This window comes from Onychomys torridus, chromosome 12 (genome assembly GCF_903995425.1).
Source record: "Onychomys torridus chromosome 12, mOncTor1.1, whole genome shotgun sequence".
NCBI lineage: Eukaryota > Metazoa > Chordata > Mammalia > Rodentia > Cricetidae > Onychomys > Onychomys torridus.
The window spans coordinates 6,192,988-6,208,319 of NC_050454.1; the positions used below are offsets into that span (position 1 = coordinate 6,192,988).

Genomic DNA, 15,332 nt, shown 5'->3' on the forward strand with positions numbered 1-15,332 from the left:
ATATATGGCTGTGTGAAAGAAAGTGGAAACACATTGCTTGATATCACTGGAACAGAAAGGGAGATGCTGCTGCGTAAGTTACAGGAACTCTTCTGGGCTTTGTTATGGTGCTGGATTGATTTTTCCTACTAAAGAGGGTTCCCTTAGTCACTCGAATGGACACATTTGACTCTGACTGTGATCTTTCTAGGCTAGCACTCCCTGGCCCCCAGCCACCACTGCAGTCATGGGCTCAGGTCTGTATCATTGCTTTCAAGGATTATTTGGATAGCTTACTAGGTGCCCAGTTCTGACCCCTCTCCAGTACAAGTGTGCATTCTGTAAATACACTGGGTTGCTGATCACTCTAGGTGCCGTGAAGAAGATAAAAAAAAAAAAGATACAGAAGAGGTCTCATATACAGTGTGAGTTCTATGTGTGGTATGGACATCAATGCTAGGGGAAGCATGCAGTATAGGAAATGCAGGCTGCGGGGGGTGGGGGGGAGAAGGTAGGATAAGAAGCAAGTGAACACACAAATCTTTATTGCTCATATAACACCATCCTTTCCCTTTAAGACTTCCCTTCAAAGGAGAGCTTCCTTTGGGAATGCTACATGGACATAATTACCTTTCTGTCCCTCCAAGAAATCGCACTGCCTGTGATCTTTCACATACTCATTGATACATTTGGGGGTATAGTAGGTGTCTGCCTACTATAGAACCCATAATATTATGTGGAAATATGTTTAAAACACCCACTTTGACTTTTGATGGGTTTAGTGAATATTGTTATCGGGCTGGGGATTAAGATCTCTGGTAACCCAGTGGTCCTTAGGGCTGAAGGAAGAAGTGTGTAGTCTTTGAGCCTGGAGCCGGGAAGCTTCTTTGGATGCGCTTCCAGGAAGAAACGACTGAAAGTTTAACCATCCAGGCTGCAAAAATGGGGTCCCAACAAGCAGGAAGGAGAATGAGATCTCCAGCCAGTCGCTCTGAGTGGTTACATTTTACACTACTCTTTCCAACACCTTCCCAGAACCAAATCAAAACTAACTTTCTTGTCTTTTTTTTTTCCTTTTTACTCTTTGTGTCTTTGTTTATAAAATGAGACTAAATTCATTTCTGATGTGATTTTGAGAGGACAAAATGAGAAGTTACTGTAAAGTGCTTCACTGGTGCCCTCTCCCAGTCACAAGCACTAATAATTGGTGAACGTTTTCTCCTCCCCCTCTTCCTCCTCCTCCTCCTCCCCCTCTCCCTCCTCCTCCTCCTCTTTATTCTTCCTCCTCCTGCTTTTACATCTTCCTTTCCCTTTCTCCTTCATTCATGTCTATCTTACCTGTTTCTATAATTGCTGAGTTAACACTAATGAAAAAGAAAGCCTATAATTTAAGCTTTTCAGTAATTCATTTGGACAAATCTACGATCTGTTCCCTCCCCCATGCTTCATTCAAATGGAGAGCCGTGTTGGACCCAGGAAATGAAAAGTCTGCTCTGGTTAGGAACGATAAGCACCCGGATTCTGGAGAACGTGAATTCAGCATCACAAGTTATCTACACTGATACTGACAAAACTGGCAAACACCGCAGACCATAACTTAATTTCCTAGTTAGTGGCTTGATAGACTGTCTAAGCTTAAGGCAATGATGGAAAACACGTCAACAGTGCAGAAAAAACCCAGGTGGGCCATGCCTGTAGCTTTTACACCATGAAAAGCTAATGTAGTATTAATCTGCTATTAAACTCACAAAGACCACCCTTTCCAGTGGTGAATAGAAAAGATTGCTATAAAATTTTAGAAAGATTTTGAAGGTGGAAGCTGTGTGTTTGCAGGGCCTGTTCTGGGTTTGTGGCTGAGATGGCCCTCCCTGGTTCTCCCCTGTCTTGCCTGTGCTGGAAGGTAAGAAACCTCTCTCTTCTGCCCTGTAATAATAGCCTGCTGTGCTCTCTGTCACAGAAGATTAACATGTTACCACTGCAGAGGAGAAATGCTAAGAACCGTGTCGTTTATCACAGGGCTGTTATTGAAGGATGCTTTGGGAGGTGAGAGAAAAACTGGAAGTCAACACAGCTGGGCTTTGAGGATCTTTGCACTTCACTGCCTGTAAGAGAAGCCATCCGTTAGCTTTTGGTTTGGGCCTGGAAGACTGATAGTTGACTGGGTCACTGTGTCTTTAGTAGGTGACAGAGTCCTACTTTACTGAAGAAACATTCTGTAAGAAACACTGTAGGAAACATGCTTATAACCCCATTAAATCCTTCCCTACATATTGCCATTCATCACTCACAGAACTAAAGACAATTTTGAGGGGGAAATATGTCTGGGGTGTCCATACAGACAGGGTGTGTACATTATTCTACATATGAGTCTGGACACTTTCATCAGAATGGAGAGCAAACCCAGCATTATTGTTTCTTGTAGAATGGCTTCTATATCAAGCAAAGGGAATAAAAATGTGTTAGTAAAGCTGTTGTCCATATTAATCCCTTATGATAATCTAAACTGTATATAGTATTCAGCAATAGTAGAAAAATGAATTTGAAGGCATGTGGGAAGGGGATGTAGACAGTGGCCAGAGAAGCTGGGAGGTGGAGTCGGACAGGGAGCCATAACTCCATTTAGATCCCAGTTTTGATAAAATATCACAAGTACTTGAGGGAAAGTGTTAGAGTCCAGGCTTTCAGACATCCTTTTAAGGAGAATTTTATACCTACACAGTTACAAAGACAAAGAGATCCCCATTTCAACCTCTCTTTCTTATTTCCTTCTTGGCCCTTCTAAAAAAAAGACATTTAAAAAAATTGCACACATACTTTTATTCATTAAGCCAGCCCCAAGAACATCTTGACACACTGTGGTGTCCCAGACAGTGTGGCAGAATGGCCATGGAGTCTCTTCAGTATAGCACACTCCAGGTGCCCATGTCTATTGTGCTGTGAGAGGCAGAGGAGATGGGCTCTTCCCTACACATACAAGGGTGAGGGGTGGAAGAGACTCTTCTCACACCTCCATGAGAAGACCCTCTAATAGTGACAAGGCCAATCAATTCTTGCTCTCTTCTTATTTGTGAAAAACATTGAGAATATGTTTTGTTACCTGCTTTTCCCCAACCAACCCAGTTTCTGTCTCAGGACTTGGGCATGGGCAAATACATGAAATCTAATGAACTTCTGGTGTTGGGCACACAGAGAATAGAACATGTGTGGAGTTAACCCCCACCTCCATTCTCAGAAATAAATGAGTGACCTCGTAGTAGAAGACGTGGGTGTGGATCCTGCTTGCTAGTTTCCGTCAGGACAGCTGCACAAACACAAGTAGAATTTATTTTATATATATATATATATATTTTGAGACAGGGTCTTATATGTAGCCAAGTATGAGCTCGAAAGAATAAAGTACTATTGTTATTGTACCAAAATAAAGATAGAGGAACAGTTTATTTTAATCCTCTTGACAGGTCTGCACTATCACACCTGGCTTAATCTTTTTTCTAGGCTAATGGATTTGGCTCAGTGTGTTGTTTGGTCTGTTAGAAATTTAATCTCATGAAAGAAACACATCCACTGTTAATTTTTGGAATATGTAAGTCTAGCTGGTTTCTATGTATTTCGCTAAAGATGGTTATGTTTTAATAATTACATTTAATTGAACACTTAAAATGTAGCACACATTGTGGTAAGTGCTGTCCTTGCATTTGCCACTGAAAGAATGTAATCCATGTAATTTTGATGACCTCTAAGTAGCACTGCTCCCAAGACGTTCCTTGTATTGTTCCTAGATGTCACATAGTTTTTGAAAGTCACTAGGTGGCTTAGCTTTTATTTAACCACTTCTTTTCAAACTACAAGTGAGTGTTACACAGAACTAAGTGCTTATTATTATTCTTTAAAATCAAAGCACCGAGCCAAGAATGTTGGTGGAGAAAGACTTTGATTAGAAAGACATTGAAGCATCCATCATATTATTTGATTAAAAAAAAAAAACAAAACACCATGAACATTTCTGTAGCATTCCTCATGGAGTCTCCACAGTAACTGTCCAAAAAAAGGAAGCGTCATCTGTGTAAGATGAGGAGACTGGACTCAGTAGTGGACCCTAGAGTCACAGTAGCAAAGATAGAGATTCTGACATGCCATGGCTAAGACACTCTCCATATGTACGTTGGTGTTGTTCTGAAGCCTGCTGATGGGCATGGACCAGTTCGTTCATATGTGGCATCCCTTCGAGAGTCCATTGTGGTTTCTCATAAATACAGTTAAAAAAAAAACTGAGAATTCTGTTTCTTGGTTTTGGCAGGGTAAGTGGAAGTGTGCAGGTTATCCCTGCTAGCTTAGAGAGTTTTCTCAGGCTGGGTCCCTCAGATTTTTAAATAAAACAAAGCCAGGGCCACTGAGAAGGCTCAGCACAGGTAAAGCCTAGCAACATGAGTTCAATCCAAGAACCCATACAGTGAGTAGAAAACCAACTCCTTCAAATTGACCTTTGAGCTCCACATACAGGCCACAGCACTGCACGCGCATGCGCGTGCACACACACACACACACACACACACACACACACACACACACACACACACATGCACAGACGTACATATATATATATACAGACAAAATAAAAACAAAGAATTTTAAATAAAAAATTAAACAATACAAAAGCATTCAGGGAGACAAGGTGTACTGACTGGCTGGTTTTGTGTCCACTTGACACAATCTGGAGTCATCAGAGAGGAAGGAGCCTCAGTTGAGGAAGTGCCTCCATGAAATCCAGCTGTAAGGCACTTTCTCAGTTAGTGGTCAATATGGGAGGGTCTAGCCCATTGTGGGTGGTGTCATCCCTGGCTTCTGGTCCTGGGTTCTATAAGAAAGCAGACTGAGCAAGTCATGGGAAACAAGCCAGTATAGCAGTACCCCTCCATGGCCTCTGCATCAGCTCCTGCCTTCAGGGTCCTGCCTTGTTTAAATTCCTGTCCTGACTTCCTCCAGTGATGGACTATGATTTGGAAGTGTAAGCTGAATAAGCCTGTTTCTTCCCAATTTGCTGATTTGTTATGGTGTTTCATGGCAGCGGTAGAAACACTAACTGAAACACAAGGGTACTCTTAGAACTCCTGAGCAGATGTCCCATTTTTCCAACAATTGACTCTGGGTCATGTTCATCCATGGAGATTCATGCATGTGGCCTCTTTCATACCTGCTTTCCTCAAGCAGCCTGCAAAGGCAGGACCATGCAAGCTGCTGGCTTTATTTTATGGATGAAGAAGTACAGAGATTAAATGACCTGTTCAAGGGCAACCCCTTATTAGAGGTCAGAGGAAAGCGTGACCTAGTGACATCTCTCTCCCACCTTGTTGTCTTTCCATTACACTGCACTTGGTGCCTTTTGTGATTTCACACACTCCTGACACAGAGATCGCTGCAGTTTAAATTGGTTGCATGGTCTCTGCGCCTGTGTCTGGTTTCTTTGTTGATTGCCTTTTGTTTGCAGGGAAGAGGGTCAGGGGTTCGCTGGGCAGGATCAGAGACCTCTTCGCCTTTCGCTCCCCTGCCCATTCTCCTCGGCATGTGCTGTTCATTTGACTTTATTTAGTCTTTGCCCACAAACAACTAAAATAGTCAAATGCCTGTAGGAGATGGAGATGGTGAGTGATGCTGATGGACGAAAGCCAGCCACACTTCCATCTTGTCACAGTCTAATTATGTTATAAGGATTACAAAACAGCTCTGTAATGGAAACTACAGCTAACAATAATTAAAAAGGACGAAGACCAGAAAACTGTAAATTGTCAATTTCTAATCCTTTATAACCACGAGGCACTAAAGGATGTAAAGGCTATTCAAGTCAACATTCTAGCTGCTTCTTTTGTTCTATTCACTTTCTGTACTCGTGCGTGGATTTTTGACTCCTACTGCTAAACCTGTGGTCCAGAGGTCAACAGCATGCGTAACACCCAAAAGCCTGATAGCAATGCTGACCCTCACCTTACCACAGACCTACTCGACCTGAACTTGCAGTTTTACAGGATCCCTTTGCACACTGAATCTGAGAGGCATCCATCTCTATCCATCATCTTATGCTCATCATCCATCTCTATCTGACTTATTCTTATTCATGAACTTCCATGGGCCCATACTGCTTCTTTTTATTCTTGATGTCCTGTGAGTCATGCATTCACTCCAGCCCTATTTACCATTATCTCCTTTTTAAATACCATTAGTTTTCACATCTCCCTAAATTCCTGATGCTATGCTTTGGACTCATTGTTGTCCTCACCTGGTTTTTTTCTCTCTTGCATGGCATTCCTTCCTTGGAGTAGCTTCCCCTTTTCCTGTCCTTCTATAATGCTGAGTTCCTAGAGCAGTCCCATATTAATTCAACTGAAAAAAACCTCATCTCCTTTCCTGGCACCCACCTTCTATTATGGTTCCACTCACCATGCACACTGTGGCGACAGCATTGTGATGCGCTGTTGCTACGCTTGGCACAGTGAACATCACACAGCGTGGCTCAGAACCCACCCCTGGCTTGACTCTAGTTTTATTCTGGTACAGTTCTCTGCTGATAGGGCCCATGGAGGACCTGTCTCCAAGTCTCCAGGCCTCCAAGCATCGGAAGCCCAGGAAGACATGCCTTGTCCTCTGGTGAAGGCATCCAAGCAGAAAAGTGTCTCCAATCTATCAAGATCTTAATGACCTGTGGCAGGACTCTGGCAGTAACAAAAGCACCTCTGTTGCCAGAATCCATTTGTCCTGGTGGGTGTTTTCAACAGCCACTTAATTAAACACATTGCTGTTCTGTATAAATTCTCCATGGTGGCAACCTCATCCAGAGAGCTAATGTTCCCCGAGTGACCTGCATTACAGGACAGTGAGAGCATTTAGTTACTGCAGTCGCAAATGTACTTGGGAGTGTTTGTTTTCTCATGACTGCAACCAATTAGGGAGAACTCAGAAAAAAAAGAGCCAAGAGGCAGAAGAAGTCTGGTGCTTCTAAATGCCTGCTCAATTACTTCCCACCGAGTCTACTTGGTTGTGCAATTCTCTTATGTTCAGTGGGTCCCAGTTTTACCATCCTCAAAACAGAGATATTAAAGAGGTCATTTCAAAGATTAGATTACCCAAATCTGTTCAGTGCTTACAATAACTCTTGTTGCATGTTATGTACCATATAAAGTTTTATTTGTTATTATTATTATTATTATTATTATTATTATTTACAAATGGTCTCTCATTCATATATCAACTTATATATTTTTCTGAGACCCTTTCATAAGTCAGACTCTTGCCTAAGTGTCAAGTAGGAAAAGTTTTCCAGCTTTTCACAGCTCTCAGTTTTGAGAGAGAAGGAGAGATAACGAAATCACAATAAACAGGACACACACTGGTATCAGTCCCACATGTGACTTTATGACAATTCACTGGGGTCACTGCTTTGAGTAAAGGGGATGGGCAAGATTAAAGAGAGAACAAAGATTTAAAAACAAAGCAAAAACAAAAACAAAGAACATAACCGGAGATAAAGAAGCAATATTCCAAAAGATGGAAAGAACAAGTGCCAGCCATGTAGGGAGGCCAGCTCTGGCAATTGTGATCGGTTCCATGTCTGGATTAGACTGCACCATGCTGAGAGTGCCTGCAAAAAGCTGGAAAAATAGGAAGCAACCAGAGAACAAAGGAGTACTTGCCTAAGCAGGTGAATATCTTCTTCTCTTAAGGAGGCACACACTGGCTAGCCACAGGCCATTCCTACTCTGCTGGTGGGCTGGACAGGGTGTGTACTCTCAGGATTACAAGTGCCTTACCTGTTCCCACTCTTTAACTGTCCCCTCTCCATCCCCTTGGTGCAAAGGTAAGTTAAATTCATCTCTTACTTACTTATGAGAACCAATTATGCATGTTTTCACACACATGTTCTGTGACTTTTCCTTGGCATCTTGACACCAGTCATGGTAATCACATATAATAAAATCCTAACATCATTATTTTGAGCTTGTTTGGTGTGTATAGTACACCATTGCTAGTATGTTTATTATATGACCACTCCATGTATTTTTCTCCCAAGTGTTATCAAATGGGGTGTGGGCATTACTAGCAAGACATTTGGCTCTGGAAAAAAAAAATGCCCAATAGTTAAGTTATTTAAACTCAATTTTAATTATTTAGAAGCCTACCCATACAAGTTTCTTTAAAAAAAAAAAAGTGTCTTCAATCTTAATATTGAGATTGCTAACACTTATGAGATATCACAGTTGTTATTTTTAAAAGTATCATTGTTTCCTATGTGTAAAAACACTGCTTGGTTCACAAGTAGAGTTCTGGAGGAATTGTTTGCATTTCACTGGGTCCATGAGCTGTTACAAATGTCTCATCCTAGGAAACATAGAGTCAGTGAGGGGAGAGTAAGCAATGCAAAAAAAGAAAAGAAAAAGAAACGTCTGCTCCAATAGTCTATTCAGTAAATGTAGTCCCAACTTCCAAGATTTAATAACTATCATAAAACATGGAGTTCAAAGTGAAGAAAATAATCGGGCAAAGAGGGTAGTTCTAATGGGTTGTATGGTTGCAGTGGGCAATGATAAATCTCAAGCCACTAAGAAGACATAGCTATCTGAATGTGAGTGGAGCAAACAGCAGAACTGAGAATGTGTGGAAGAAAACTTGGTATAACTCAAAGCAGAGAGAGACAAACCCACAGACACAGCTCTCAACATCATTCTCTCAATAGTTGATATAATTGTACAGAAAATTAGAAAGATTTAGAACAACTGGCCAACCAACAGTGATGAGAACCTAACCAACAGTTTATAGATCACTCAACTTGATGGAAGAACACACATTCTTTTGAAGAATACACACATCAATTGTACTGTGATACACCAACTCCTGGGCCAGAAAAGAAATGTCACTTAATTCAAAAGAAGTAAAATTATCTGGATTATTTTTCTCCTGTGCTAGTTGGAGGAGAAATTAAGATGAGAAAAGTTATACAGGGCAATATTTGAATGCTTGGAAACTAATGTTCTTGGGAGGCATCCATGCATTGCATTGAAGGGAAGCACAGCATATCTTACGTGTGGGATGTAAAACTGCTCACAAGAGTACTTAAAGGCACTACAAGAAAAGTGTCTACATCAACTGAAGAGGTCTCAAGTCTGAGATCTAAGCTTCCACTTCAAAGAAATCTAGGTTGAAGAAGAGCAAACCCAAAACTAGAAGACCAAAGGAAATAATAGAGACAGCAGCTGAAATCAATTTTTAAAATGATAGGGAAAACTAGTGAAACAAAAAGCAGGTTCTGGAAGGATTAACCAAACTGATAACTTTTAGTAGGATGACAAATAAAAGAGATATTGCAGAATTATCAACACCAGCAATGAAACTGGGTGGGTATGGGTAGAGATGGGTGGGGGTAAGGGTAGATGGGGCTGGGTGATGGGCAGATGGAAGGGTCAGGATGGTGTACCATTATAGGACTTGAAACCATCAAAGAAATAGTAAGGAGTCACAGCTCACAACTCCATCGTCTAAGTTTAAGCACTTAGATCTCTATCTTAAGCCACATAATCCACAGAAGCTCAAGGAACACAAAATAGAAACTTTGAGTAGTCCTATAATAATTAAGAAATTTAATTTTTAATTAAGAAACCTACATCAAAAGAAATTTCAAGGCCCAGATATCTTCACCAGAGGATTGTATTAACTGTTTACACAAAAACTAAAAACCAAGTTGCCTTCCCAGAAAATATGAGAAGAAAACACCTTGTAGGCATTCTATGAAGCAAATGTAGCATGTACAAATCAGACAAAGATGCTAAAAATAATTTAAAAAGTTAATATTCCTCATCAAATACTGATGCAAAAACCTCTGAAATAATAATGAACAGAACCCAGCAATGTATAAAAAGAGTTATATATCATGACTAAATGGGTTTCTTCCAGGGATGCAAGGAAGAATCGGCACTGAAAAAAATCCTGGACTCTGTACTGGAACATCTAAAGCATCTTAAAAAAAAAAAAAAAACCAACAACAACAAAACAAAAAACAAAAAACAAAACAAAACAAAACAAAACAAAAAACAAAACCCAAAACAAAACCAAACCAAAACAAAAAACAGCAATAACCACATGGCCCTTTAACTAATCCAGAAAAAACATTTGAACAAAAGTAAACAGCTATTCCTGAAGAACACAAGAACTCTTAGAAAAATAATTCGGGGTGTTTTTCTCTGTAGAACTGAGAGCAGCACTGCAGTCCTACAAGTGCTATCATGCTATGGAGTTAAGACTGATGCTTTCTGCCTCAGACTGGGGAGCAGGACCGAGGGTGGCCCTTATTTTCTCTACTGACATCAGCATAGTACTAGAAGTTTGAGCTATCACAGCAACACAAGTAGAGGAACCAAAGGGTCCAGATAGAGTACATATTAAACATTCTTACTTGTCTGTGGTCTTACCACCTTGAACACTCTCGATCTCATCTACAAATCCTTATTTAAAGATGATATCACTATATGTATAGATAAGGGCAAGAAACACATAGAGAACTAATAGATTAAGCCAAGTTTCAAGACACAAGATCAACATGTGTGAATCAATGCCAAGTATGTCCACATCTAGCAAGAGAGATGTGAAAATTTATCTGACAATATACTAAGATGACCATGCAAACAGGAGGAAACACAACATAAATGCATGTGTGCCTGTGCACAAACACGTGAGCATGCACACACACCACACACACACACACACACACACACACACACACACACACACACAGGGCTTGTGTGCTGACAATTGCAAAATACCAATGAAAAGTAAACACTAGGAGATGTCAAGGAATGGACTGGCACATTGCATTTGTGGAGTGTGGAAGATTTGACATAGTCAAGATGTTAATTCTCTTCCAATTTGATACACTTGTTTAGCACAATTCCTATCAGAATCTCAGCAAGAAGGTTTTGTGGGCAAATAAGTTTACTCTAATATTTTTATGGAAGGCAAAAGAAGGTGAAAAGCTTGAAAAATTCTGAAATAAACCAAAGTCCTGCTCTCTAAGAAACACTGTTTTCCTAGACAAGCATTTATTAAAAATATTAAATACTGACCAAGATGGAATTTTGGTCAGGACCGTCACCTGGAAATTTTCCAGGTAAGTAGCCATGAGGCCTTTATTAATGGAAGTGTTTGTTCGATCTTTCCCAGAGTGTGCATTATTGATGGACAAAGTCAATGGATTCTGTATGTTGATCTTGCGTCCCACTACTTTGCTTCAAGTGCTCACTGGCCGTGAAAGTTGTCTGTTGGTCATCTGGGTCTTTTAGCAGTAGAATCATATGGTCTGCAGAGGGATAATTTGAGTCATTTCTTCCTGGCTTGTGCTTCTCCCTATTTTTGCCTCCAGCTTTCTTGTTCTGGCAAAGAATTCAACATTAAAGAAGGATGAATAGAGCACCAGTGTCTCATCCCTTATTCTAGGGGAAATGTTTGGAGTCGTTCCTCATTCACTATGAAGTAATGTACACATCTGTCACATAGACTCTCCTGTGTTGAAGAGGATTCCTTCAATTCCCAGTTTCTTCATGACTTTAGTCACAGAGGATTGCAGAGCTTTGTCAAAGGCCTTCAGTGCATTTATTGACATGATCATGTGATTTCCGCCTCTGAGTCTGCTTAGGGTATATTGCATTCATTGGCTTATGCATGTTAAATCTTTCTTAGATTCCTGAAACAAAACTAACTTCGTCATAGCATGTAATATTCTTAACATGTTGTTTATTTCGGCCTGTACTTATTTTATTGAGAAAATTTGCATCTATGTACCTCAGGGAAGTTGGTCTATAGTATTTTTTTTTTATCTAGTTTTGGTATAAGAATCTTTGGCTTCATAGAAGAGTCTGCTAGGTTTCTATCCATTTCTTTTTTATAGAATAGTTTGAAGAGCATGAACGTTGGTTATTTAAAGGTCTGATAGGACTCAGTAGTGAATTCATCTGGTCTGGAATTTTACTTCTTGAGGGGTCTCTTTATTCCTACTTTAATCTCATTGCTGGGTATATGGCTCTTTTATCACATGTGTCCAGTAACTGATTAGTTCCTTCTAGATTTTCCAATTTATTGGAATACGAATTTTCAAAATAGAGATGGCTATTCTTGATTATCAACTTGGCTATATATGGAATTAACTAAACCTCTCGAGGTTGTGTATACCTGTGAGGGATTTTTTTTCCTGTTTAAATCCTTTGAAGTGGGAAGACATGCCCTTAATCTGGGTCACAACTTTTGGTGGCAGCCTATATAAAGAACATGGAAGAAGGAAGCCTTTGTTCTTTGCCTGCTTATTCTCATTCTTGCTAGCAAGTCCATTCCTTCACTGACATCAGAGCACTGGTTCTCAACCTGTGGGTAATGGCCCCTTGAGGGGCCAAATGACTCTTTCACAGGGATCTAATATCAGATATTTAAATTATGATTCATTATAGCTATGAAGTAGCAACAAAAATAATTTTATGGTTGGGGCTCACCACAGCATGAAGGGTTTCAGCATCTGGAAAGTTGAGAACCACTGTCTTAGAAACTAATTCTTCAGGATTCCAGTGTATACCAAAGATGAGCTGAGACATCCAGCCTCATAGACTGAACAACTATTGGATTCTTGGCCCTTTCTTTGGTAAACAGCCATTGTTGAATCACATCCTGTAAGCCACTCTAATAAATCCCCTGTATGTGTGTGTGTGTGTGCACGCGCGCTCTCATGTGTGTATCCCTATAGAGAACCCCGACTAACACAACCATAATCCTCAAAATTCTGTTAGAATCTGATGTAATGAACCCATCTTTATCTTAATTTCATTGATCTGGTACTTCTTTCTTGAAATTGGTTAGTTTGGCTAACTATTTGTGGATATCTTCTTGTTTGTTTTTGAGATGGTCTCACTATGTAGCTGTAGCTGGCCAGAGCCTGCTCTGTAGACCAGGCTAGCTTAAATTTATAGAGATCTGCCTGTCTGTCTCTAGGGGGATGATTGTATGGGTCACTCATCCCAGATGTCAATATCTTTTATCTTTTCAAAGAGCCAACTCTGCTTCACTGGTTCTTTGGATTGTTCTTTCACTCTCCATTCCATTAATTTCCACTCTGATCTTTATTATGTATTCTTGTCCAGCAATTTGGAATTTGGCTTGCTCTTGTTATCTAAGACCTGGAAGTATATCTTTAAAACATTTCTGATTTTTGAAAATGTAAACACACATGCATAAACTTCCCTCTTAAGACTACGTTGGCCATATCAAAAGGTCCTGGCAAACTTTGTTTTCATTTTTATTTAAGTCTAGGAATTGAAAACTTTATTTACTGTTTTATTCAATTCATTTATCATTCAAGAATATACTTTGTTTGAAACAGAGTCTCACTAAGTGGCCCTGGCTGCCTTGAGCTTGTGTTGATTCTCTTGTCTCTGCTTCCTGGGGACTGGGATTACAGGAAGGTGCCAGCACATCTGGAAACAGTATACTATTTTATATCTATTTGTTAAAGTAGTTTCTACAGTTTTTTTGCTCATTATTTCATTATTATTTGACAAGATATAAGGAAATATTTAATTTAATTTATATTTGTTATAACTTGTTTATGGCCTAAAAGAAGGTCTATTTTGGAGAATGTCCATGGGTTGTTAAGAATATTCTGCACTTGTCCATTAGAAAAAATTGACTGATGGTATAATTTAACTCTGTTGATTTTTTTCTGGTGCTCTATATCATTTGTTGCCTTTTCACTGGGATGAAATATCCTGAGAAAAAGAACTGAAGAAGGAACAGCTTATTTTGACTCAGTTCCAGGGTAGAGTCTATCATGGTGAGGAGGTCATGGTGGCAGGAGCTTGAGGCTGCTGTTCACATAGCATCTGCTGGCAGGAAGCAGCAAGCGATGCATGCTTGCTCTCAGGTGAGTAGTCCATAGAATGTGGGCTACTGCACACATTTTACGTAGATCTGTCTACCTCAATGAATGTAATAGCTGTAATTCTTCAGTGACATGCCCAGAAACATGTTTCTATGGTCACTCTAAGTTCCATAAATTGACAATCAAGATTAACTGTCACATGATATGTTTATTGACTAGAGAATTGAAAGTACCCATTTCTGGAGAGAAACTCAAAGCAATTACACTAAAATCAAGAATAACACATACACATATGGGTGCCACTAAATGGATTTTGTGGTATTTAAAAAAATGCAAGTATGTTGTCTTAAGATTCTTATTGCTGTGAAGAGACACCATGGCCACAGCAACTTTTCAAAAGGAAAAAAATAATTGGGGTGGCTTAAAGTTTTAGAGGGTTAGTCCATTTCCATCATGGCAGGACATGGCAGTATGCAGACAGACAGTCATGGTGATGGAGAAGGAGCTGAGAGTTCTACATCTTGATCCACAGGCAACAGGAAGTTAACTATGCCACTGAGAGTAGCTTGAACATAGAAGACTCAAAGACTACCCCCAAAGTGACACACTTCCTCTAACAAGGCCATACCTACTCCAACTGAGCCATGCCTCCTCATAATGTCACTCCCTAAGGGGGCCATATTCTTTCAAAACACCACAAATGTAAAGTTGGGATATTGGTGTGTATGAGGAGACCCACAAGGAGGAAAAGAGAGTAGGTATGATCATATTTTATTGTACACATGTATAAAATTCTCAAATAATAAAAATAAACAAATACATAAATTAAGTAGATAGTATCAGGATGTGGTGGTACATGTTTATAATCCTCAAACTACAGAGTCTTGCTACTCTTTGTAGAGTTTCTTATCCATGCTGCACATCCTCTTTTCCAGGTTCTAAATTGACTTCCTTTCTGCATTTATCTCTTTATTTTAATGTTCTTACTGCTACTGATTTTAAAAGGTAGACTTCTGAATTCCTTTTCAGGCACATTAGCCATGTCAGTACCTTTGGGTTTGGTTATTGAGAAGGTATAGTCTATTTCAGAAGTCACTTTTTTTCAGAAGTCACTGCTGGGCTTTCTCATATTCCTTGCTTTTTCATATTGTGATGTGTACGTCTGTTGGAGCAGATATGTCTTTTAGGTTTTTTTTTCCATTTTCCAAGTCTTTTTTTTTTTTTTTGAGAAACCAAGCTTTCTCTTGGGTTTGTGACCCCCCCCTCCTCCCCACTGCATACAGAGAGAGAGAGACCCCCCATGCACACTTTATACAGAGGGAGAAAGGAGGTAGCAATAACAACAACAACAAAAACCCAATTTGACAGTAAACCAGATGCCAAAAATGTAGTAAAAAGGCAGCTAAAAGCATTAATTACATCTCTTATGAGGTTAAAAAAGGGTAGAAGCCAGGAC

General features: G+C 39.9%; 1 protein-coding gene across 1 annotated transcript in view; it reads left to right on the forward strand.

Annotated features, from left to right (window-relative positions):
• Tprg1 (tumor protein p63 regulated 1) overlaps window positions 1-15,332 on the forward strand; it is a 137,607-nt gene that overhangs the window by 41,332 nt on the left and 80,943 nt on the right. The window lies entirely within an intron of this gene.